Genomic DNA, 27,220 nt, shown 5'->3' on the forward strand with positions numbered 1-27,220 from the left:
GTACATAGTTACCCATTCTAAGTTATACTACATTCCACATTTTACAGGTAAAACTAGAAAAAATTCATACACAGAATAATGTATGTCTTTAATCTACCAAAAGCTCTCCCTATTTATGCAAGCTACAGAACTCAATAATATGAGTTTTACAAAACCCACTCAATTTCCAGGGCATAGGATTGCAGTGATTAAGCACACAGACTCTGTGACAGCCTCAAGCACGCTATGCTAAAATCCATGCTGTTAAATCCTTGCAATCTTTTTTAATCCAGGCTAGCTAGATTAAAGCTAACTTGGCTGTGCCTAACCACTTTGAAATCAGGAAGTTCGCAGACATAGCATATGCACCCTTGTTCTTGGCCTGCCTAGTCAACAGGTGCCCATAACAGAAAAGAGCGTGGGTCATTACAATCCATACCACTAAGTCTTCAGTCGTTCTGAACTAAGAAAAGAGCGATCAAAGCATAAAACCTTCATCAGCTTACGGGTAGCCAAAAATTAATGGGATCCAGGCTTTTCTCTTTTCGTTCACTCATATACATGTAGTTTTTGAATATGCAATTCTTTCAGTCTCATACACAATGAAGGTGAGACTTTTCTCATGAACACCCGTTTTCCGTTATAACGGACTTATTTAGCATATTTAGTTTTGTTGAATGGTCCAACTGCAACTCTCCAGTTCTAGAGTACATCAAGAAAAATCTCCCAACTATCACGTCTCAACTTCTGGTAATTCACCACACTGGTTTTAAACACAAAAGAAGGTAAAAATATGCTAAGCATTTCTATTTATTTTCCATTTAAAGATAATAACTGTAGTTATTGCAATAACACAGCATAAAAACATTACAGAAGGCAGTCGCTAACTTGGGAACATACATGCATCAATGAGAGCACCTAATACCCCTAATCCTTTTGTGTCTCAGGTGCATGTGTGCACAGGTACATGCATGCAGACGAAATGTATGTATGCACTCCTCAAGAAACAGCCTTCCTTTCTTTATAAGAAAGCCAAGACTGTAAGCACTAATTGCAGGGGGGTTTCCTAACTTTCTTCAGACTCCTTGGAGAAACAACTTGAGGCACAGACCTACACAATCCTAATAACACAAACCCTTTGTACAATCACCAACTAAGCCTTGGGGAAATTTCTGAAAGAAATGAAAAGCTGCAAAATGTAAGAAAGGAACACAACTCTGTACAACTCCTCCTGGCCATTCAGAGAAACGGTACCCATACAGCTGCCATCTCCCATTACAGGGAACACGGCACTACGTACTCTTAAACACACCCCTGTGAAAGAGCAAGGGTTACTGAGGCAAAATCTTTCCCACTCCAACCCCACCTCACGCAGCCAGGCCTTATTACAAGTGATAAATGAAGCCCCAGGGCTTCAACCTGTCAACAGGAAAAGAATAGGACAGATAAAACCAGCAGCTTTAAACACTGTCCTCCAAAATATAACTTACAGTCAACATCAGCCACTTAAGCACAGTGACCATCCCTTCCTCTTTCCTTCCCCCAGTCCTCCTCTTTATTTCAAGTACAGATCAAGGAGAAATAAGCAGTCTCAGCTTAAGTTGTATGTAGAATTTTACAACTTTTATTCTGTCAATATTAACACAAGGATGTGGGGATCTAACAAAACTAAGTTTATGCTGCTGAATGTCTTGCACCTAAATATCTTTACAAATCCAATTAGATTCCATATTTGAAACATAAGCAAAAAATAGCTTTATTGAAGAACGTTACTATTTCTAAAGAAAGCTACCTGTTAACACAGATATGCTTTACTAAAACATTTAACTCCCAACTGTAAAACCTTTTCATGAATTTCAGTAAACAAGACTAGGTCTATAGGACCATAAGCTTATGAGCTCATAAACTACCAGAACTGTTACTAGTGAAACCAATTAAGTTTTAAATACAAATTTGTATAGATAAGATTTGCTACGAGCTGGAATTTAACTATTTAAAAAAATTCCACTGGGAAACAATTTCCATTAGTGAACAAAAATTGCATGTGTATAATAAAAAGGAACTTACCACCTTCAGTAAGTATTTCAGTGGTGTAACATGGTGACACCCATCAATGGAAAAATTGTTTAATTACTTGAACATTCTTTACAGAAAATATATGACAAAAAACAATCTGTGGAATCTAAATATAGCAGGGGGAAAAACTGTTCATTTACTTTCCACTAGTAAGTTAAATTAATAACTAAGAGACTGTTTGTACTTCATCAATCAAGACAGTCCTTTTTCACTGCCCATGCCCCACTACACAGTGTTGCGGATCAAAATATGACTCTTGGGACCACAAACTTCAGAAACAAAACAAACCAAACTTTCGTATAGTGTGGTAGGAAGAAGATGGACACAACATTTTTCTCCTCTGTCTGTAACTTTGATATCTACACAGAGAAAACCAGAATAATAACTGCATGTAAAAATCACTAAAGATGGTGCCAAGTGAAAAGGTAAGATGATTCAAGGGGAAAGACAAAGTAATTAAAAACACAGCCTTTTCCAAGGGCTCCTCCAGATCTGCCAACAAACATGTTTGTTTCCAATGTATGTCCTCTGAAGGAAGGTTTTGTTGCTACAATAAATCAAACCTCAGAGGCTAAGCAGTTCTCTGCCCACACAATGCAGCTTTGCTGACACTATTTTGGAAAAACAGATTTAAATTGACACTTTCAATACAACAACATTGTCGGAAACTACTGCAACAACAACTACAGGGCAGATTCTCTCAAATAAGAAACCTATTTGTTTCTTTAGACATCCCACAGACTGATGAACTGATGTTACAAGGGAGGGGTCTTCTTTAGTAGCAATGTTTATTACACTCCTTGTCACTTCCAGACTGGACTTCCTTTGTATATCCTAGAGCATTCAATGTTTCTTCATAAACAGATCATTCAAGTCTGTTCAAGTGGAAGGGGCTGTGCTTTTACCGCCTGGTTGTAAATCAGCTTAAACGGATCGAAGTCCAGATCCCAGCGCTGTTGTTCTCCCTGCAAGTATTCCATTCACCTCCCTTCAGGCAGCACTACGGCTTGCCCAACACATTGAGTTAATTCAGGAAGCTGATCCATCTGAAAACAAATCCACCCCTGCCCATCTTTGAAAAACCAACATCACTGCTCCCCATCCCTCCTCCCCCACTCCCAAAACCACACACTGCGGTTTTCCAACCTTCCTGGTATGCCTTCTCGAACCAGGTCATTACACACCTGTGACGGACTTGCATTTGATACAAGATTGAGGGCAAGGCTGCATGGGCAGAACTGCAGCATCTCACACTTGCAGGATCCTTTTTATCTTTCCACAAACTCCTTAAACATATATTATATTTCTCTGTGAAAGGATAGATCACGTACTGAAAGCCAGTCCTTTTCAAGACACAGGAACATTCCGATTAATCATCCCTTTCTTCCTTACAACACGAGTTTAGTTTCACAAGTAGATTAAAAGAAACCACCTACAAGAACTACTGTGTTTTAGAAAATGTGACAAAACCAGGCATTCTGTCACAGCCTGAACAGAGTCCAACCTGCTTTTACAAACACTTCTACAAATACCTAGGAGAAAAGGGGGAGGGAGTAGCCATCTAGTCCCCTTGCATCTCCCTCCGGAAAAAAGCTCTCACGTATAGAGGATGCATTCAGCAACAGACTGGGATACAGTCTGTCACTTGGCGGCAGGCAGCCTACTCGGGTAAGCCATCCTGGAGACCACCCCTTCTGTATTGTATGAAACACTACATGCTACCAGCAGTCACAAAGCCAGCACTGATTTTGTGGCAACTAGCACTACTCCAAAGGGTGACTGTCAGATGGTACAGAAGAAAGTGGAGCATGCACTCTTACCTATCCAAATTCCTGAGAAGGCAGGCACACACAGCTTTATCAAAAACTCCTACTGGCTGTCATGTCCAGCTTCAGATGAATCATAGCACGGTGAAACCTAGAAGCAGAAAAAACACGGGTATGAACAAAATTTCAATGGGAAACGAACAGGTGAAATCTTTTTCACAAGGTAAAGCATATTGCAGAAATTGTGTTTTTAAGAACCCAAAAGCAACAATGAAGACTAATAAAACCCAGAAGCTATTAAGATTTTGCGGTTAACTTACTCATCTGGGAGAGCCTGCATGAGAACTGTTTCACTATAACAATTCCAACCTTTCTTTTAGCACCCTTTCTCTGAACAAAGTTATTTTCTTCCAGAACACATTCTGCCAGGCACTTGGAGATTAAACTTTTGGTTACACCTGAAAGGGGACATTTAGCAGCACTGTGGCCCATGTTTTCCCTCACTACTCAACATAAAGCCTAACATACATGTCAAACACAAGGAAGAGCAGGAGTGAGTTTCTGTAAGTCACCAACTGTAGTCCTCTAAGAAGTCTCCCAAGAGAAGCAAGGGAAAAAAGTTTCAAAGCTGGTCCTTTCTATTTACCAGGTGCCGTAATAAAATCTGCATTGTTTCAGCATTAGCCTTAACATCTGACCTCTGTGTATTGCTACAAAAGGCTTGCATCTGTAGTTGATAGGAGCTCTCTAAAATTAGACTGGGCAAACAGATGTAACCATGGAGATTTATGCTGCAGTCCCGAGAACTCTGCAGAGGCACAAGCTGAAGGTAGAGCACATACCACCAACGAATTTTTGTCCTCCTCTACTCCCACCAAGCTCACGTGTTAGAGATGTGCAGTGAATCATATCAAAGAGACGGATTAAAAACAACTCTGAGGAGACTGGAAGAGAAGACCTAGATCTCTTCTTTAACCTGGTTTTCCTCAATCCAGTTTGCTTCAAGACTACAGACGCACTTGAGCTGACATGAGGCAGAAAAGGCATGGGACAGGATGAACAGACGAGGACGGCTGCTTTCAGCTTCAATGCCAGCATAAGCTGCACATAAAACCATGGTACAAGCACTGTTTATTTTATTATAATGAACTCTGAACTTTGATACGTTGATAAGCAAATAATTTTAAGTCACCCATTGCTACTCTCCCAATAGTATTTCTAGACAGAGTTGAATAAGGTTTGAATATTGGTGGCAAGAACATAAGCATCAACCAGAGTTCTTAAAGAAGTGCCAGACAGCATTACCAACAGAGCTCAATAATGTAATTATTGCTATCTTCCTTTAGGCAATTAAAAATATAGCTTTCAGAGTTGTTTTTTTTTTTTAATTGCAAGTTTAGGCTTATTTACAAAATATTGTGTAAAATTAAGACCTTGGAAAAATGAGAAGAAATCATCAAAAGAGCTGCAGTACACAAAAAAATTAATCATCTAATGCACCAAAAGCAGTTTCCAAAAGGTAGAGAGCGCTAAACTCATATTTAAAATAAGGTAGCATTCCAGGAAGAACTGCATTTTAACTTTCATATTGCCAAACTGAGCCTGACTTTCAAGTAGAATCATATTCTAATTCTGGGGTAGAAAAGTTCAATTATAACTCAGTGTAATGAAAGAAGTAAAAGGTTTAAAATCTACCTACTTGTGATTGCTGCTGACATTTTGGCAAGTCATTTGGGCAGCAGGTAAATAAATAATTTCCACAGGTGGTGGCCTTCTGGTCAAGAAAAATCTTCCTTGTTTTCTTTAGGGTGAAATTCTTCACCTATTCAACCATTACTAACATGCATCATGATTCTAACCAAGAACTCTCCATTTTCTTTGGTGTTAAATTATAGACCTGCTGCGTAAAGACAACTTTTTTTATTTTTTTTGTAAAAGATTGCCTGTGAAGCTCAATTGTGATTGGAAAGGCCGCCTACACAGCAGAGAGAGTGAGAAAAAACACACTTGCAGAGCTGAAAAAACATTGGTGTAGGCGTACATAAGGAGGGAGGGAAGAAAGAACTTGGTTCTACTGGAAAAGGCTATTTTCCTACATCACCCTCGAAAGAACTAAAATGTGTTACTTGAAGAGAATTCAAAGAATTGTTTGCTACGTTCCAGATGTCAATATGCAGCACTACAAGATGAGGAATCCTTGCAGATTCATCCCCCTGGTTTCAGAATCTGCCACCTACCCAAGGAACGCTTCACTTCCCCCACTGCTCTGCCACATCCTGCAAAAGTTGTTTGCACAGAGCAGCGAGTCACCTGCAGAACAGCAGATCAAAGCTTTAGAGGCCTTGTATGATTAACATGAGGAAGTACTGAAATTGTAGCCACAGCCTTTTAAAAAAAAAAAAAAGAAACGGAGGGGGGAAGAGAAGGGTCTCTAGAAACACTAAGAATAACTAGCATTTATTTAGAATCTAACAGTATTTGAAACTGCTGAAAAAGCAGCTACAAGAAGTTCAGATGTTTCTTTCTCACAAACACTTTAAAAAAAAAAAAAAACAACACTTTCCTCCCTAGCTTATGCAGCCTTCAGTCCATGCATCTCCCAAGAAAAGTGAGCAGGCCTTTCAGGATGTCCTATTAACTAATCTGAATGTTCAGAAGAAGGAACACAAGTGTCAGTGGAAAATATCCTTCCCACTTTTCTTTAGGAAGGCACCACCTATACACATTATAATTTCTAAATAAAGAAGTCTACATTAAGCACACTCGTGCCATCATAAACCTATGACAATATTTTTAATAGGTCTGTTTTTTCCTTCATAATAAAAACAAAAGGCTTTTGACACACATGTGTTAGCTGATTATTACTGTAATTACTACCAGAGAAATGAAGACATGCAGGACAAGTTTCACCAATAAACTTCAACAAACATGAAATGACGCACTGCAGCAAAAAGATGCTGCTGCTGTCACTCCCATGGCACTGGACACCAGCCTGCAACCTATTTTGTGAACCCCAGTCACAAGGAGATAGGACTTCAGCACCTAACTCCCTGGAGTGTTCACACAGGCTGGTATTTCCAAAGCCCTGTGCCTAGTAGATGACTGAAGGCTGGCATTCACAGTACTCTGCCACAACAGAGAACAGCCTAAAGAGCAGTACTCCTGAAAGGCCACCTCCAACCAAAGCTTTCACAGGGCTCTAAGTTTCATCTCCAGCCAAACATATGCTGTCACTGAAGATGCTGAATGCCAGAAACTGATAAACAACATTACTACAAAGTAGACTCCATTTTCATACATCTTTTCAACTATATGATTGTTAAGCACTAATGGCTATTACTCACACCCATCAGAAACACAGCTAAAACAGGATTTTGAAAAGCACCAAGTCTGATGACTTGCACAAACCTATACGGCAAGCAAAAGCAGCACACTCACAAATCACAGCTAAGCTCTTAAAATTACTCTTAAAACACAAGACAGTTGCTCCCGAAGCTCACTGAGGCACAAATTCTGGGTCAAAATGGCAGGCAGGGATGAAATATCAAAGGGAGGTTTAAAACTCATCAGCAGTAGAACCTACAGGAAAAAAAAAGGATCTGAAACAATTAATATGAAATGGTGAAAAAAACCCACATAAGCAAGAAAAGAAGATGACGTAGAAACAAGTACCAAAAAATAAAGGTGTATAAAAAGCATTAAGAATTAAAATCCCTTATTCTAGGAAAACTGGAGTTGTGTATTATGAAAGAAGGCATATAAACTCCTACTAACCTTTGAAATTATAGCCATCTTGACTTTCACCCTGTTGAATACTGAAATACTATTTCTGACACATTAATAAAGCCTCTCTACATACTCATACACGTGTAATTCTAATAAACCAAAAATGCATGAAAATATTACACAACAAATGAATCACATACATAGAATTTACATCCTAATAAAGCATATCTTCTTATGCTCGGCTTGTCAAGCTAAAGAAATTTGCTTCAAGAGTCACTGCCAAGATAATCTGATCTCATTCTTCCATGAATTTCACTTCTAGGTAAAATAAAGTTTTATTTCTTCTTAGTGAGAACAGAACAGCTCAAGGTAGTTTAGAAGGCTGCTTTTTACCTTCAGGCTCTAAGATCTCCAGTTGGACACAGGCTACTAAGGAAAGAAAAAACCCTAGAAGGGACAGAGGGCTTTTGGGATTCTCAGCTGCTGTTGACACCAAAATTCAGGGAGAATATTTACCTTTTGCTTTTCAGACACTAAGACCTTCAGGAATTTCTCAGAGATATGCTACTAACAAGGAAGAAGGCTGAACTAGTGAAACTTTTTTACCTTCTCATACCTTTTTGTAAAATAGAAGTATAGGAAGAGATTTAAAATTGAATTATACTTCGATTTTTGAACGAAGGAAGATTCAGCTCAGGGTGGGGGTGGGTCTGGGTTTTTTCATTTTGTGTGTTGGGTTTTTTCCTCTCATCAACAGTAAACTAGAAATCTGATGCAGATTTACAGCCTAATACAAGCCTTTGACATCATAATTATACAGTATCAATCAAAATTAGTAACATTGCATTTAATTAATTAACTACTTTGCTGCCCTGTCAACAGGAGTCAATTACTGTAATTCTTAGCATTTTTCTCAAAAGGGGTAATGGAACGTCATTTAACCTGAAAAGGCTTCTTCTGATGTTCCCAGCATCCTTTTAGTGCAGTATGCCATAACTTTTCCTGGTTATTCACAAGCACCGTGGCTTACACACTTTCACGCTGAGGCTGGTTTTTCTAGCCACATGGTGTATGACTGTAATAGCATATGAATGGGTTTGTCTACCTTGAATATAGTTGTACATCCTACAAGTAAAATACCCATACCAAGAAAATACTGCTGAGTTGAAAGAGCTTCTCATCTATGAACTAGCGCTTTTGACCAGTCCTGAACTAACCGAAGTGAAACAACCATGAAAACGTGAACTTCAGAATTACTCCTGGCAACAGTAAGCACTTTAAAATAAAGAATGCAAATACTTACATTTGAAATGGAGGAGGAAACCAACAAGTGCAAAGTCCACTTTTTTCCCCCTTAGATGAAGTAGTGACCCACCCTTTTTGCTGTCCAATATTCTCTCCTTAAAAGTTAGGTTTTCTTTTCAGAAAAGTTGTCCTATTGCTCGTTTTTCATCTTAGCTTTCTATCAGAGCTAAGCTGTAAGAGGAGGACAGGATTTTCCACTATAGAAACAGATACTGTTGCCAAGCAAAGAAATAATAATCTATGGCAGAAAATAGTGGAGGAGCAAGGATAAAGGGCAAATTCAGCAAAGATTTTGCAAATTCACAATTTGAAAGCTCATTACTTCCCCATTTTGCTCCCTTCCCCCTTCATCAGTAATTTCAATCCATTTGACTGCTGTTAAAAGAAATGAAAAACTGAGCTGGCATCCCAACTGACTTGTGTATTTGGCATTTTAAAGCTGTTTGTCAATGAAAACAGAGGAAGCACCATAGAGAATATGCTGCTGTTAGGAAGCTTTCCACTGATAAGGGTTCAAAGAGCTTTGCACATAAGGTAAATATCATTAAACCAAATACAAAGAAAGGGAAATCAAGGCAAGAGAAAGAAAAGGAGTTGCTCAATGTCATCCAGCAGCCAAATGGCAATCAGAAATATTAGCTTTCCAACTTCTAGCACCCATGGCAAAGGACCATAACGACTCCTCTTTATATGAAGGCTTTCATCAGCACTTTGATGAACTGATAATACACATAATGTAAGCATCAATACATTAGCTAGACCAATTAGATGCCCATAACAAGAAGACAGAGAACTGCTTAACAGTGAGCAAACTAAAAGCCATGAAAAGCCATTACTGAACTGCATCTGCACACACCAATCAACCAGTGGGTTTCCACTGGCAACAAATAAAACATGAAATCACATTTCCTCAATCTTTCACGATACACCAGCATACTGCAGAAACTTCACTACTTTACCCTTTAACCACAAAAAGTGTTTAAGCCAGAAATATCCAAATGTAGATTTTGGTTAACTGCATGTGTGCTGTGAGCACCACTTCTGTAAGGCTCCAGTCCCTTTCACAGCCACGCCAGAAACATACACCATACATCTGTCACAGAAGGAAGCTTCACAATAAAAGTTGTATAGATGTGTACTGCCCCTAAAATTCATTAAAAGAGGCCTTAACTACATCACTATAGTTTCAAAATATCCAAGAGAATAATAAAAATTCCACTCTGTTGAGCAGCATTTATTCAGACTTCAAAAGCTTTGAAACTGTGTCAAACTGAAAATCCTAGTAATCTCTAAGAAGTTTCACACTCCATAAATCATATCTTCTTCTATCCTTAATTCAAAATTCAACTACAATAAAAAGACAATTCTTCAGCTAGAAAGTTTTTTGCATATTTAACCAAACTTTTGCTCTCCTATGGTGCAATCCTTCCTTCAAGGAAAAGAAAAGTTTCAGCTACACCGCCTTATGAGATAAAGCAGAACTCATTATTTCCATCCTACTAAAAGAGACAAAAGTAATTCAACATATTTTCTCCTGCTGCACCCAAGGCTTCCACTTTCAGGGGAGAAGCCTCTATTACACCTGCATTTCATGGGAACCAATAATCTGTTATTCCATAAAACACAAGCACCTTACATCTCCATCTGACTTGCTCAGGAGACCTGGCAATTTCCATTAGTGGGGGTTTCTCTATCCATTCAAGCACCTTCTAGCTCTTTGCCAGGTTAAGATAAAATTTTAAAGGGTTCTTTGCCTGTTTCCCCAGGAAAATTACAAAGTGTTTTGTAGTCTTCTCAGTAGATAGCTTATTTATCCACATTATTCTGTTCTATAAACAATGTTTCACAGTCATCCTCTTGGTCATGCAACTCTTCCGGAAAGAAATAAAGCATTTTTCTGTCTGCTTAGACAGCATCAATATTATTACAGCTTATATAAAAAAAGTTTTGTAAAGAATTTATTGAAAACAGGCACAGTCTAGCAATTTGACCACGTCTAAGAGCTCTGCATAATTCAAACAAGCAATTTTACTTGTCTGTTCTGCAATTTTCCCATTAATGAAAATAATATTTACTTCACAGGGGTCAGAACGATTAATTTCCATGAAAAGCTTGAATCTGAAACAGAGGGTAATTTGATAGATCTCTGAGGAGAGAGGGTGAAGAAAAAACAAATTAGATTTTATATTAATTTTCAAATGAGAAAATATTTGAGTTGCAGCAGAACCAGCTACTTTTGCATTTCCAAGAATATTAGCAAAATTACACACAATAAAGAAAATTCAATGTTAATATAATTTCTCCCAAACTACATGCCCAGCCATGAACAGTAGCAGACTCTTCGACACCAGATTTTTATCTGAACAGACAAGTTTTGGAATCTGCCTTGATTCTTATCCATTCCAAAGTTGCTGCAATATCACTAATAAAATAAGATGTAACATCTTGAGAACTCGGAGCTCATTTATACGTGGGAAGAAAGAAGAGAGTGGCAGAACACTCTGAACGTATCACTTTTAATAAACCCAAACCAAAAGAGAAATGTAAGAAAGTACCTTGTGAATCCAGAGACGATTAATATAGCTAACTATTAAGGATTCATGAAAATCTATTCCCAGCTTCAACTGTTCAACTCAAGGCCAGAAAAATTACCCAGTCCACATCAATGCGCTACATAATTATTCAAACACTGTTCTTAACGTGGTCTCACTATTACAGAACCATTTGCACCCAGACTGAGCAGCTATAGCTAGCTGAGAACCTGGTCCACACCTTTTCTTCTTTTGTTAAAAATAAAGTGATTTTGAATGTCTGGCTCTCAGCAGAAGAAGCCCTTATTTATCAGTAAATATACAGAAGTATGAATTCACAAATACATACTTTTCCTGCTTTTTTTAGTATAAGCAGCACTGAGAAACCAAGCTACTTCAGGTAGATTACTTTGGGTATTTTGAATTAATTTCTGCAGTATGCTCAATAGAGAGCAAAGAGTCTTAAGAAAAGTGATCTTTCTCAGAGCAAGTATCTGATGGGCAGCACATTATACAATACACACCACCTTGACACTGACTCTGACACTAGATACATCACCTCTAAAAGTACCATGGTCTGAAGGCAAACGAGTAATTACAAGATACAAGATTGAAATCAAGTTAGGACATGGAGATATAAGGAAGTCAGGGAGGTTTTTTGCTCCTATTTTTGGCAGGGGGGGAAGCTGAAATAACATATTTGTATATCTACAAATGCTGCAGTTAAAACATTTTGTAACTAATAGCCTTGGTTACAGAGAAGAATACACTGTTGAACAACTCATGATTTTAACAGGAATACCAAAAAACTAGACACCCTTGTTCCTAAAGAAACTGCAATTCTAGGAAAGAAACTAAAGTAAGAAAAACGTTAATATGGGAAAATAGATTATGAAGAAATAAAACAGCAAGGTTATCCATTCTTAATGAAATACATGAAACATCCCCATGTTGCCACAAACAGATTCTACACTTCAGTAAGTATTCATTAGCATTGGGGAAAAACACAACCTAGAAGTACCAGAGCAGAAAAAAGTGACTTAATATAATGCTGTAGCATAAAATGTGATAACATAGGTTTTGTTGGGGTTTTTTTGTTTGTTTAGATGAAGAAAACTGAGCTTACTTCTATATTACAAAAGATATTCTTTACAGAAAGGTTCACTAATGTTAGTAACTGCAAACCTGCAGCACCAGACCAATGTAATCCAAAAGCAATTACAGAAGTTGCAGAAGCTACAGATGTCAAAGAATGCAAAACTAAAAAGGGTGTGTGGTGGGCATAACGTTAGCAATTAGAGAGGCCAGTAAATAATGTATTTTTTTTTCCCCCAAGCCACAGAACCACAGTGGAGGAGGCATGACACCTCTGCCAGCTGCAGCACTCCTCCAGAAGGCAGCCATGGTGTTTTCGGCAGCTCAGCTATGGTCACAGCAGAAGCACCCGACTCACCTACCACACTATTCACATGTGTTTTTTAATCAAATACATTCTGTACACCAGAGATTTCCATTAAAGAGGCGAAAATTGTCAATTCTTATGCCAAGCTAAAAAGTTCAAGTGTAAAAGGAGAATCAGTAACTAAAGTGCAAGACCTGTACACATTGCAAACCAACATTTCTTTTTAAGCAAATTTCACAATCCAAATAGCATCTTCTGCTTTAGTCCATTTGAGTCATTGTCCATCACAGTCAAGAATACACAGTAACAAATTCTTCACCTGCTTCCCTATATCCTTTAGGGCACAACATGACTACTCTTCTAAATAAAAGCCTTGAGAAAAGCCTGTTCCAGTGATTCATTCAAACAAACATGCCAGCAAAGGTTTACAAATCACCAGTTGAATGTAAAAATAAATAGTGAATATAAATCTTGAGGGGAAAAAATTAACACATTGTTCTTTAGTTATTAATAAAAATATTTGTCCATTCATATGAGATAACCAAATTGTTGCACAGCTCAGTGAGCTATACTAACAGGAGAGCTAGAAATCAGCACTATTAGGTAGAAGTTATGGACTCCACATGACATGTCATTCTTTTGAATATGTAGATATAGGAACATGTCTTTAGCAAGGAAAAAAAAAATGGGCTATTCTCTTACATTAAATAAGAACAAACAAATCCGGTGACAAGTAATCATTCTGAGATACTGTCCACATCATTCCTATCTAAAAAAACTTGCATAAATGCCTCCAGTGAAACCCATCAAGCTTTATTTAAAATTTTTCAACTTCAAGGCTAGCTTTAAAACTCACTGTCTTGAGAACACACAGACAAAGCTGCAAACGGTTTCACAAATAGAAAAATACTTCACAGAAAAGACCGTCTCAGCTGTATTGTGGCTATTTGAATTACCTAACAGCAGATTTAAAAATCTGTAGGGTTATTATACGATGTCACTGACAGTGTCTACAAGGAGCCTAAGGCAGGCGTTAAATTATTTTTATTTAATCCTAACAATATGACAACGTCATTGCTACACATGCATAATGGTTAGCTTCCAACTGGGATTAGGAAAAGCATGGGAAAGAAAACATTAGTTAATGCATCACATGGAATTCAAACAATCTCGAGCAGGAACGTGGGGCACAAGCACAACGTTAACAAATCCTCCTTAAAAAAACCCAGCCATACCATAAGTGGCAGCTGATTTCAGAAACAATCTATTAAGGCCGTACAAGGCCAGTCAAACCCATTATAAAGTATGCACGTGCTGCTGGTGGGGGAGAGGTCCCTTCCCCCGTTCTTTGGAAGTGTTGGTTTTCAGCAGGATTGATCCCTCGCTTCAGTCCACCCTGCAGCTGCACACATCTGTAAATGGAGGAGGTAGGAAGGAGCAGCTGAGTCAGAGCAGAGGGAGGACAAGAGCAAGATGCACCCTTCCAAGGGCTGCACGGGCTTGTGCCAGGCTGGTGTGGCTGCACCTCTGCACCCCGAGCTTCCAAGGAGAAAAATTCTCAATTTTGCTAGGAAAATACAGATCCCATCCAATACTGCTACAGCAGCAATTTTCAAGAGAGATGGCTGAGCTCTGAAACACCCAAATGAAAAAAATCTCATCTCATTGGCTTTACGAGTTACCCCAGACAACAATTCATCATTTTGAAGAAAAAAACCACAACTCAATTTTAGCTAAAATACTAATTTTGTCAGGTACAAGAAAGCTTAAAATCTGTCAATACACTCCACAGTTAGGTTCAGATGTAGTTTGACTCTTATTCCAAGAGATGCAGCAGAAGCATTTGAAAAAAAAGCAGCAGATGTAGTTACCACACATGGCACAGTTTCCTTTTTTAGCATGACTGATGTAAGGGGAATTGAAGATGAGCTTCCACAGTCCTGATGTCCCATCGATAGGAGACAAATCAAATAAGCTCAGACTGATGCACTCTGTTAATGGATCTTCTCCTGACCTGTGGCAAGTAATCTCATAATTCAAATGTAAAACTGCTCTGCTGAACTAGTTTTTAAGAAAGGTCATAAATGGTTATCTAGCAATTACATACAACAATTTGCTGCCCAGTTTCAAATGCTCAGAGAACACAGCATTATTGGCACGTTATACCAAAAGGGGTTTAAAATCCAGAACAGAGAGATCCACTGTCCCATATATCACTTCAGTGTTTGGTAGCTTTGATTTGGTAAAGGTCTTTTCTTGACAAAGGAATGTTTCCAAATCTAAGGACATGTATTTTTATGCTGTTTCAGAGGGTACCACGTGCTCTGCAAGATAAGGACTTCCCCATCACCAGGGTCTCAACCACCACAGCCACATAAAGCCGAAGTGTTAAGAAAACAGCACTCCACTGCACAGGGAAAACACCACACAGCAAACCCATACTCAGCACAGGATTGCAATTACCATGTTCATAACAGCACTCTAAGATGCACAGATTTTTAACACATTTCTAAGAATTGTACAAACATTATCTCCAGACAGATTGGTTGCACACTGCATACACAAAATAGCTGGTAAGATACCCTAGAAAAGCTGTCAATAACAACACAAAGTTTACGCCAGAGGAGAAGGAACTCCTGTCACGCTGGTCACTCCTTTCTTTACAGTGCAACAGGGTCTTGATTTATGGACTCAGGTTGCTTTCAAACACAAACATCCCTTGATCATAAGTATTCCTCACAGTTCTCTGGCTTTCTGAAATATTTTTATCAGTGAAGCATAAGTAACAGTTCCTTTCCTCCCATCTAGACTCAACACATGAAAAACTCTCCTACCACCAACCTCACCCAAAACCCCACCTGTTATTTGAGTGCCCTTCTCTGGAGGGAAGTGTTTGCTTTTACCCAGAATGCTCCTTGCAATCCCTGCACTGGGCAGCAGGCTGCAAACACAGTTCCACTAAGGAGAGGACAGGAATATCAACACTGCACAAGGCTCCGAAGGAAAACTACCTTCACCAAACCATGCTGCCAGCCAGGATCGTGTGTGCTCACAGATTTGGTGCTTTGCTGCTCTTCTCACTCAAGCACATCACTTAGTTTTGTGTTATACAAGTTACAAAAAATAAGTCTTCCTATGTTGCAAATCAAATCTTAACTAACTGCACATGGTAATTAAAGGAAAACTGTTAGAGCCCATACAGAAGGACCATTTCAGGAAAAATAAATAGCTGTAATTATGAACATCAGGCATAAATAAATGTAACTAAAACAAAGTAGTACTCCTTCAAAATAAAGGTAATTTAAAACAACAAAAAACCCTTCAGATGAGTGGTGTCACCATGCAAAACAACTCCTGAAACCCTTCTGCCCTGCGGCAGGCAGGGAGAGGAAGGACCAAAGACACCAGTGAGGTCCTGGGGTGATCTTATTTAAGTAAAACCAAGGTAAACTCCGTTCCACGGCAGTTCACACCAAGAAAAAACACGCTTAGTGTAATGGCAGACTAATTTGGCTATACAGTAATGAACACAAAATAAATCTAGCTACTGAGAGAATATGATAGGAACTCTCCTATTCGAAACTGTCTACCAGCAAGCATGTGCTGTGTTTACAACTAATTTTGCACCAATTAAAATTCTGATTCATATTCATGAATTTGCCAACAGTTGTGCCTAGATCTGGAAGGAAAGGGGAAGAAATGGGAGAACAGCAAGATGCCAAACCCCTTACTTGAAGAAATTACTGGCTAAAGCCAGTGTTTTTATAAACTTTTTATGGACTTCAGAAAGTTTATAAGTGTCCTTATATTTGAGAAATAAAACCTAAGGCTTTCAAACAATATACCTTTAACTATAGTTGTTATTATTTTCTTAATCATGCTTATATTCACAGCACAAATACCACACTTCAGGACTCAAAGGGATTTTTTTTGCAGCTGTATTTTTTTAGGTTCATTTCACAAGACATCTGTTTCTCAGAAAGCACATACATAATGGGATATCTGCCTTAAAACACACTCTAAAGTAAAAGGTTCTACCTTCTTTCTCCTTCCTTTCAGGCCTTAGATGGCAGATGGTCAAGAGGATGTTTATAGTAATAGAGGATGTTTATCAACCAGCCTTCACAGGTTGACAAGGCTGGTGCCTTAATGAAAACATCTGACAATGCCTTTTAGCAATCAAAGTATTGAATGTGTGATGCATTCAAATAATTGTTAAAAAACACTTGGAAAATACTAATCCTGAACTCACATCTGCAAAGCTGCCTTCTTACAGCTATGTGGATCTAAATCCCCAAAATGCAACCTTCACTCAACCTCTGACATATTTAAGCATTACTTTAATCCAGAGTAAATCTCAACAACACTCATGGAGCAAACAGTCCCCAGTGTCTTACAGGATTGAGAATGAAATACTTACAAATTTTGTGCTTTCTTCATATTGCAATTTTAATTAAACATCCTTTTTCTTTTGAAGACAGAAAGTGAAAGTTTGGTAGACTGATTAACCAGGTCACAGTCAGACTTGCATAAACTACCATGCTAAAAGCTATACTAGCATACTGGATTTGCATGGGTTACAGAAGACGTTGTTTGTTACAGGTCAGGACTAATCCATATTCTATGTATAACTTACTTCAAGCATTCCTCCTTATGGCCCTTTTGTGAAACAAGAATTATGCTATTTCAGAGAGACATAACCAAGGTAGGCGGGCTGAGGGTCAGAAGGTCTCAGACACCCTCAGCCCCCTCAGGGACCCCTCAAGGCAGCCAACCCACACACAGCTCTGGACCATACACTTCCACACATGAGAGTTAACTGTCACCACTGGAATCATACTCCATTTCGCCTCCATTTCGTGCTTCTGCATTTTAACAAGATTTCAGCTAGTCCTCCAATTACTTACTACTGGAAAAGGATCATCTTTTAAAACAAACACAAACCAACCAAAAACCCTGAACCAACCCACCACACACTAAGGTCTGACTGCCCAAAATGACAGACACTTGCTTAACAAAGCACTTGAACATATACATCCAAGTGACACACAAAATCCTACTTTTGCCCTTCAGGGTTAAACTGTCAGAGGGTAATGCCATGCTTATGTCAGTCTTCAGGAAGCAGGAGCTACAGAGGACAGGATTCCTGGCTTTTCCCACCTTCTCAGTATTTTCACATGCTGTCACCAACAGCCAGCTGGTGACGTGGTGAACCAGATCAAAAGAGCCAACTCAACTGGAACCTGAAATGTCTTCTTCAGCAGGTTAGCTTTAACAAAAAGCAATTTCCAGTCGAGTTTGCTGAATAGTTACCAGAATGCCCATGCTAGCAAAAGGCTACATGGGAAAGCGCAGAGCAGTACAAGACCACAGTTTTTCACAGTAACTGAGTCAACTCAGGCTGGATTAAAATTGCCTGGAGAGCTACTATATTAATCATCTACAGGGGAACTACAATATTAATCATCTACATTTCCACAAGTCACCTTCCAAAGCTTCTGTTCCTGTTGAGAATTTTCATTATCTTCTGCCCAACAACACGTAAACCAGGAAATCGGATCTGGTTTTCAAACAAGATTCTCTTCCATCACACCACCAGGTACAGCAGAGTCTAATTCAGCACATCCAAAACACAGCCATTAAACCAGAGCCTAATAAAAGTATGTCTCACAGAGATCAAGGGGACCATGAGCCACATGAAACAATACAGACACTGCTAGTTGAAACTTCACAAGGGTGCTTGTAGTACTGGCTGTAAAGGATAAGTAAGCATTTCTCAGACTTGAGACAGTGCAATTGATTTCCCCCCCGTGTACTTATTTTTCTTTAAATCAGTAGATCCAAGTCCTGTAACATATGAACTAAGACTTACTGTGCATCGAGCTGACCATTCACAAAGTGACTGCTCACAAAACTGTCTAAAGACTTTCACCTTTAGAAGATGTTAAACTATATTTTAGCTCCTAAAAACACCCCAGTATTAATTTATAAAATATTTATGTACATGAATTAAATTACTATAAATCTAAAAAGAAACTTCTAAATAACTTGTAAACCTAAGATACTTCTAAACGAAAAACACCATATATGGAAAGCCATGAAATAATGGTGTTGTGTTCAGCAACATTCAAATTAGATTATAAGCATAATTGCCACATGTATACAGCATACTAATTGTAAATATCTAATATATTTAGATATAGGGCTCTAGGGAACAAATTCATGTTTTTAAAACAAGGGAAATCAAAAGAGTATTAAGGATTCTTAATTGTCTGTGACCTAGCAAGGATAACTAGTATACTTCTCACTGGGTATCATTCTTACTGATTGAAATACCAGTAATTTCCCTGTAGACCAAAGCAGATCTCATCAAATGACTAGTATGCCCTGAAGAGGCCATAAATTAATAATGGTATGCAGTGACTTGATACTGTATGGGGGGAGGAACAACGTGGAAAAAGAATACCCATGATCTCAACAAATTGCAATTTGCTTCTGAACAGTATGCTATCACCAATTTCACCGGCAATAGACAGATGAAACAGGTAAATGACTTGCAGACTCCCATGTCAAGATCTTAAAAAGAAAGCTTCCATGCAAGCTACATCATGTCAACGCCCTAGTATCTAGAAGACATCATTAGCTCTGAAGTTAGTGACAGCAAGTTACATCTTTTAAAGAGTAACTTGGCTTTACAAAGGGAAGTAAATTTCAAGCCCTGCAATATAATGAATTGAGAGCACAGCTGCTGCAGTACAATGACAGAGAAGGCCACCTAAGCTGCAGATACACTTTACAGGGAACCAGAAATCTGAAATCTGTTCCACAGATCAAAATACATACACATACAGACACCTGTACAGTTCTATACTCATCTGTGCTCCTAAAGAGAACAATAGATGACTAAAGACAAAAGCAGGTATGCAAAAAACAATCAGCAAAAAAGCAATGTTTCCATATTTCAAAGTTATAGCAGTACAGGATTGAGTTTCACAAGCATTTGAAAACATTCTGTAAGTACACCCAATAAGAAGGCTCACATCAGCAAAACCATTACTTATACTTGAGAAGTGACATGTATTTGAAGGAACTTGACTGTCATGCACAAAACCAGAGTATGATGGGTTTAGTTAAGAGAACTATTGGTGCTTCAGAAGACCAAAAGACATACCAGGACACCACAAATACTATGCATGTGAAGAAAATGCCGTATTTGTTAACTAGATGCAGTCACAGGAAAAGACCTGGAAGCGTGGCTTACATGGAGAAGAGCCTTCCAAAGAATAGGTTATCATGAAAGCTAAGAGGCCTCAGAAAAATCCTTCAGACTCCTGCACTACCTTACTCCAATGTCATGTGCTCAGAGCATCTCATTCCAGCAGATCTGGCCAGAACAGAGGACTGGATTCCAGGAAACAGGCAGGGATTGTACACCATTTGGGCAGAGGGGGCACTCTGGGGCATATTAACATAAGAGCTGCTTTTAAGAAGAAGTGATCTATATAGAAACAGGGCATTAAAGATACTAAAAAATCTCACCATTGTGATAAAGTTACTAGTCCAGAGTGATCAAGGGAAAAAAAAAAAGTATTTTAGGTGCAAAGACTGTAACATATATAAACCAAATTGACCTTTAGATCTTTAAGTTTTTCCTATTTTATCGCTTATACTTTTTTAACACCTTTTTCCAAATGTTTCATATCCAGTATTTGCTTTGTTCTGTTTTAAGGGCAACAAATGCAGGGAGTTACATTAAGGACCTGTACAGGCCGCAAGAAGATACCAGATGAACTCTGTAAACTCAAATACAAACTATGCCAAAGAGATTCACGTATGATCTAGTTGCAGGCTGTTGGCAAGAAGAATGCTTGGCCTTCATGGCGAGACAGAAGCTGCAGGTCAGCGGTGGTCTCAGTTCTCGCTGGAGGTGAAGCACTCAGTACATCTTGTAGGAAGAGCACTATCTAATTTCACTGTTCTGGAACAACGATGTTTCTTTTAGATAGCTTTTGCTGCTTACATTTGTAAACCCAGAAATAAATATGTTCACACACAAGGCATTGATAAGTCAGTCCAGAAGTGGTGGATATTTGCATTTCAGCTGCCCTAGACATTTCATTCAGAGCTCTCATTTGCACCCTACTGCATCCCATGTGGCCACTGCTGCCCAAGCCATTTATAGTTAACCAAGCTATTCTCACCACCTTTCAAACTGTGGGTTGGTCAACTATCAGTTCACCGCTGACAAAAATCAAGTTTCTTCCTACATTATTCTACTTCTCACAACCGAAGAAATTATAAAGGGGCTTTTTTTATATATATAACTGAATCGATATTACATTGACTTAAATCTATGCTCATTTCTAGTTTTACCAGATTTCCTCAAATGTAAATAAAATGCACACTGCCATCTTCCTTTTTACCTACAGAATAAAATAGAAACATCCCGTAAGTGACTGATTTTTGGAGGGCATTGCAGGACACTGTTGCAGCTCATTTATAGTGGCTTTTTCATTTGGGGGAGATGAAAAAAGGGAAATAATTATTTGAATTCTCATGCAATACAATCAATTTTACTCAAACATGCATTAACACAGGCATTACTCTCACAGTAAGGAGAAAGGCTAACTATCAACAAAAAGTTAAGTCACACAATGTTATTTTAGCATCAGGCTGATAGTGTCATTGTTATCTTTAATCAGAAATCTAAAAATCATACCAATTCAAAATGCATCCTTCTGCCATGCAGATAAAACAACAGATAATATTCCTAACCCCAAGCTCCAAACAAAAAGGCATTAGAGTAGCGGGTAATCATGGTCTTTCTCCCACAGGCTAAGCAGAAATATCCTACAACTAAAACAAAATATTAGAATCATAGCAGCAAATTTGGTGGACTTTGCAAGTGCCACAGTTTGATGTCAGATTCAGACTACAGGAACTGCATGTATAAGGTATGAATACATTAAAGCCTGAAGGAATTGGACAGAGAAAGCAAACAAAAGTATTGTTTGTAATGATGCAGAGATAATTGGGGAATTCCAGTAGACAACAGTAGTTAAAATATAAAGTTACAAGCAACCACACATATACTTTACTCAACATAACCGGAATCCCATGTTACCAGGCATGCCACCCTGCCTGGCTTTATACATCTGCAGCAAGGCAAAGGCTGCATTTACCAAAATTACTTCTAGTTGTATAACACTGACATCCATGTCTCTCAAGCTTTATGCCTACCACATGCTGATCTTGCCATTACCAACCAATCCACTGGCAGGAATAATGCATTGCAAGCCAAGCAGGAATTTGGGAACACCAACTTAAACATGTAACAGAGGAAAGAGACAAGAAGTGCATAGAAACAATCCTGCAAACCAAGCTCAAGGAAAAAGAATCTTATCCAGTCTCAAGGGGAATGCTAGAGTTTAGAGATGATGTATTTGTACACTGTAATGTTTCTATAAATACCATTCTTTTGATCTAAGTGTCTGATCTTTCTTTCCCTCCAACTTATACGTGCTGTCACCTTAAGAGGTACTCCGAGCACAGAGAAAAGAGGACAAACCTGAAAAAAGCAGGTTAAATTGGAGCAAGTTGTGAAACATGGAGACAGCTACTTGCTACATAAGTGTGAAGACTAAATCGTAGATAAGTCCTCCTGCTTTTAAGAAAGTGCTCGTAAGAGGTACGCCCCAAGAAACAACCACCACTTTAACATGTGACCTTTATAAAAGGTTGGATTTCCAGATCTCATGAGAAAGGGATAAGGGAAGAAGCTTTGCACTGAACTTCTGAAATAGGCAAACAACAACAAGAATTACACAGCATTCATGCGTGAATATAAATTAAAGGCTGTTGCAGGTTTTTGGCTTTTGTGGCTGGAAGAACTGGTCACTCAGCTTATGCCAGATTAAAATTAAATAAAAGCTTCAGGTACAGATAACACCTGCTTTGCAATGAGGGAAGCCAGTGCCCCAAGAGGCTTGCCAGTTTTCTTCTTCTCAATAATGTCTCAAAACCAGAAGAGAACACGGGGTACTCAGTACTCAAACTGGCTTCTAGAAATAAGACAAATTCAGGTTATTTTTTACCTCTGAAACCTTAGGTAACAATGCTACTTAACCTTTGACCAACTACTACTTTAAAACATAATAAAACTCAAATTAAAAAAAACAAAACCAAAAAACAGACCCTTGCAATGCTTGTGAGTAATTTCACTTACGGGAATATTTTCTTGCTGAAATTAACAAATTAAGTGCCCTCATGTTGTTACAATCAGGAACTAACACTATCCTCAAGGCAGATACCTTTTCTTTGACAAAAAATGAACTTTAAGTAACTTCTCCAGGATCTTAAAATGAATCAGTTGGGGAAAAACAACAAAAAAATCAAAAATGGAACAAATTCTTGCAATATTCATCTACTCATCCATTTGTCTTCCTCATTCATTCTAAGCAAATCTTAAAGGTGACCATAAAATTATCGTATTGGGGTTTGAACCCGTAAGTATGCCCTAAGTAAAAAACAGCCCAAACCCCTCCCAAAAAACCCTGTAAATCAATAGACAGTAAGCAAAAAGATGTATACCTGACTTGAGAAAACTCTCATGAAGTTTTATTTTGCAAACCTGGTCACAGATGTTGTCTGGTGTACCTTTAACACATTCATTCATTCCTAGCTATTTCTTGCTTTTAATTCTAGTTAAGCTTTGCTGTTGACTGTTAAGATAAAATAAAATTTCTGCTAAACTGTGTAAAATGGAAAACACTTTAAAACAGAGTAATTTTTTTTCCTGTTTCATCGAAGGAAAGCATCTTTGGTTTGGGTCAGCCCTAAATAATTAGAATATTACAGAAAATTAGGAATTTAGAACAACTTCCAGATACTCTAGCTCAGGAAATTCTGCCTATTCTCAAAGAAAAAACGTTGCTATTTTATAGCTAGAAATTAGATACTTCCAAGGTGAGTTTTTCCTCTTTTCTCCAACACTGCTTACATTCTACTAACACAATGGTATTTACCTGACAAGAAGCAGTATCAGAGATGCAGCCAAAAGGGTATTTGCAGGACAGAGAAAGTCACATTCACAAAATTAACTATTTCAGGTAAACAGCAATGCATAAACAGGAGTATGCAAGAAATAAAATAAATATATTTATCAGCAACTACACTGCAATGTTGCTTCTGCATAAGCACTATCATGGAATATACAATCACCCGTTCTTCAGCACTAATGAACTCTATAAAATACATTAAAAAATATTCCCAGGGTGTCCCAATTCTGTACACAGGCAGAGATTGCACAAGTAGTCTATACAAATCTTAACATTCTGTAGTAGGATTCAAACTGGTGAATCTATCGGAAAAACATCATCTGTAAGAAGATACCTTGCACATAACCTTTCCATATTTTTACACTGTTTCTTTAAACCTAGAGCAGGAATGCAAAGTTTGTTTTTACTTGAAAGTGTATTTTCAATATAATCTGCCTCCAAATTTGAAATACTAAAGGAGAAATGCAATACACTGATTTTAGCTACTTTAAATAAAGCATTGGTGGAAAATCCCGTCCCAATCCTACTTCTTAATTAAAAAAACGCACAAAACAAAACAAAATCTCGGGCACGTTGCCTAGTTTTTCCTTCATAAGCATCAAGTTTTTGGGAAAAAATATTAGTAGGCAAACAAATTGCAAATGAAAAGTTCACAATGCAGTCCAAGGAAAATATCACCCTGTCTAAAAAACAGTGTATGGTAGGTCTTTCATGAGAGGCTGAAACCCTCTAACTTGTTTTGCCAATATAAAAGAGCTCTTTTATAACTGTTAACCGACAAATAAAGCAAGGAACATCTCTTCATATCCCCATCCAAATCTCTCATGGTTGACCTGAGAAATCCACTAGCTATACCAGGTCAAATGAGAAGCACTCTTTGTTGCTTGAAAACAACTTTCACATGCCTCTCAAGAAAGATTAAATTTATCAGTAAAAAGCTCATTTTCAATGATGCCATGCTGCTTTAGGTCCCAGGTGTACGCTCAGAGATAAGTATAGGTCCACTAGTGTGGCATAAGAAGGGCTAATGCAGCCCCACTGGGATCACCAGGGCAGCTATTCGCTCTGGCTCATGTATGCACAGCTGCACCTCTCCCTCTTCTCTCTCAGCTGGCAGCTACACCCAGTATAAATAAGATTCAGCTGAATGCCACTGTATTTCAGGTTTGGGTTTGCCTCCCCCCCCCCCCCCCCACTTGATTCCAGATTTTGCATTTGTGGAAGATAACTGCAGTTTCCTTTTCCATGCTATGGTCCAGGAAGCTAAGGGTAAAAACAGATGAGCTAGGAGATAGTCTTCTATTCTAAGATAAACTAATGAAACATCATGAGTAGGAGTTATAAACCCCCAATACTCCTTCAGCATACACCCTGGGTGTGTCCATCACATCAGTCAGACTTGGCACTCCCTATGGTTGCAGTTCTGATCTGAAATTCAAGAGAAAAATTGTTGTGGTTGGACAAAAGTGAGGCAACAGAGACTGCCATACTCATTTTTCTCGCCTCACCCTTAGAAGATTTTTGGAGCAATGACAGAGCTGTAGGAAGTGTGCATGAGTGCTCCTAACTGCACCAGGGGAAGTTCCCTCTGGTATGTCCCACAAATGGAAGACACAAGGCACGCTCAGACAGATCTCATATTAATTGTTTTTGTATATTCAGGCCTTGATTCTCAAATAGCCAGAATCTCATTCAAGTCATACCCTGTCAGTTAGCATGGAAACTATTCACAGTATGTTTCAGAGTAAACAGGTAAGTCACTGAAATCATCATGTTCCTTGAGATTGTCATGCATTTCAAATTCCCTTCCTGTTTATTACAAAAAGCAAACAGGTAAGAGAGATAGATAAATATAACTGTTTGACCACAAACCAACCCATGTCCGGCTATCAAGTGTCTGTATTTCACTCCCCTTTTAGAAAGGAAACAGATCTCTCTCACAATGGAGATCTAAATACATGTTGAAAGATGACTGCCGTGGTCCTTCTAACATCCTTCACATCAAAGTACTTAAATCAGTATCTACGTAAGAATTCTAGTTATTAAACTACAAAAATGCAGGTAATAGAAATACGACAATAGATTGGGATTGCAATAACTCAAAAAGTGGGCTAGTTAGTGCAGAAAACTAGCTTGAAGCCTCCACCAACTGCAGATTCTTTCCATGCACCATCATACCATGGATGATTTTAACTCTGGTATCACTTGGAATTTTGTCCCTAATTCCAAGAAATCCTGCTCTTGTCCGTTTAGGAATAACCCAGAATGGGACCTTATTTTGTTCATACTCACAGTACTATGACCATTCTGCTGTACTATTGTAGTTTGCTGCCTTTTGCATGCATTTCTGCAACCCTCCGAAGAAGCCTTACAGAGCAGTCTCTATTCCCACCTATGCTATTGCATTGTTCTATCCCTTATAAAGGATAGTAAGTAAGAAAACACATCTGGGAAAAAAGAACATGTAGACCGCAGAGGAAACATCAACAAAATATGCCTTTCACTGAAAAGAATCACAAAGTGCTTAAATGTGACTGAACTCATTTAGAAAAGGAGCTACAATAAAGCCAACTTTTAAGGCATACAGACAAACTGAGGTTGGATATACTAAAGAAAAGGGGTGGAGCTTTCCTGTTTTGGTCTTGAAGACCCTCAAACAACTTAAGTCATATGGTGTTTAATCAGATACTTCACAAAACTGTCCGTGAACCAACAGGTCAGTCTAGCCCCCAACCCCAGCACATCTATAAATGTTTAAGTGTTTTAATGCTATTATCAACCAAACTTTAGCCCACAAAATAAATAATCCGCAGACCAAACATACAACATATCCATAAAAAAAAACAAGGCAGAAAATTTTGAAATGCAAGTACACAAATATGTGTCTCCATGAGAGACAGGGACATTCTGTAATGAGGATACCCCAGGGTAGCCCCTCACAAGAGACCTAAAATTATTATTTGCAATTGCTTCCATTTGCACTTCAGAACCTGAAGATTTCTGAATATTTCCTAGAAAGAAGTTTTGCCAAAATGGGAAATCCAACGCAATGGCTTTATTTTAAGGTGCATCTCAATTGAAAAACTGACAAGAACACCCTGAAATTAACACACATTTTCTCAAGGAGAAAAAAAAAAATTAAAATTTGCACATTTCTTTTTCAATGGCATATCTGACACTAACATGAAGGACTGCAAGAAGTCCTGACAGTAAAAACCTCACTGAAAAAAGAGGGATGAATCAACAGTTTGAGAACTGCCACATTTGGAAAGTGACAGAAAACACCTCTTATAGAAGAAAAAAAGAAAAAGAAAACTGAAGACTATTTAAAATATCAGACATCTCATTTTTATTAAAAGATGCATCGTATAAAACAGA

General features: G+C 38.3%; 1 protein-coding gene across 8 annotated transcripts in view; it reads right to left on the reverse strand.

Moving 5' to 3' along the window:
- The window catches only part of SIPA1L1 (signal induced proliferation associated 1 like 1), a 223,384-nt gene that overhangs the window by 145,894 nt on the left and 50,270 nt on the right, over nucleotides 1-27,220 (reverse strand). For all 8 annotated transcript variants that reach the window (XM_074867967.1, XM_074867966.1, XM_074867965.1 and 5 more), the window contains one exon: nucleotides 3,876-3,972. The gene's annotated coding sequence lies outside the window, so the exon portion shown is untranslated. The remainder of the gene's footprint in view (nucleotides 1-3,875; nucleotides 3,973-27,220) is intronic.

This window comes from Strix uralensis, chromosome 4 (genome assembly GCF_047716275.1).
Source record: "Strix uralensis isolate ZFMK-TIS-50842 chromosome 4, bStrUra1, whole genome shotgun sequence".
In the NCBI taxonomy this organism is placed as follows: Eukaryota; Metazoa; Chordata; class Aves; order Strigiformes; family Strigidae; genus Strix; species Strix uralensis.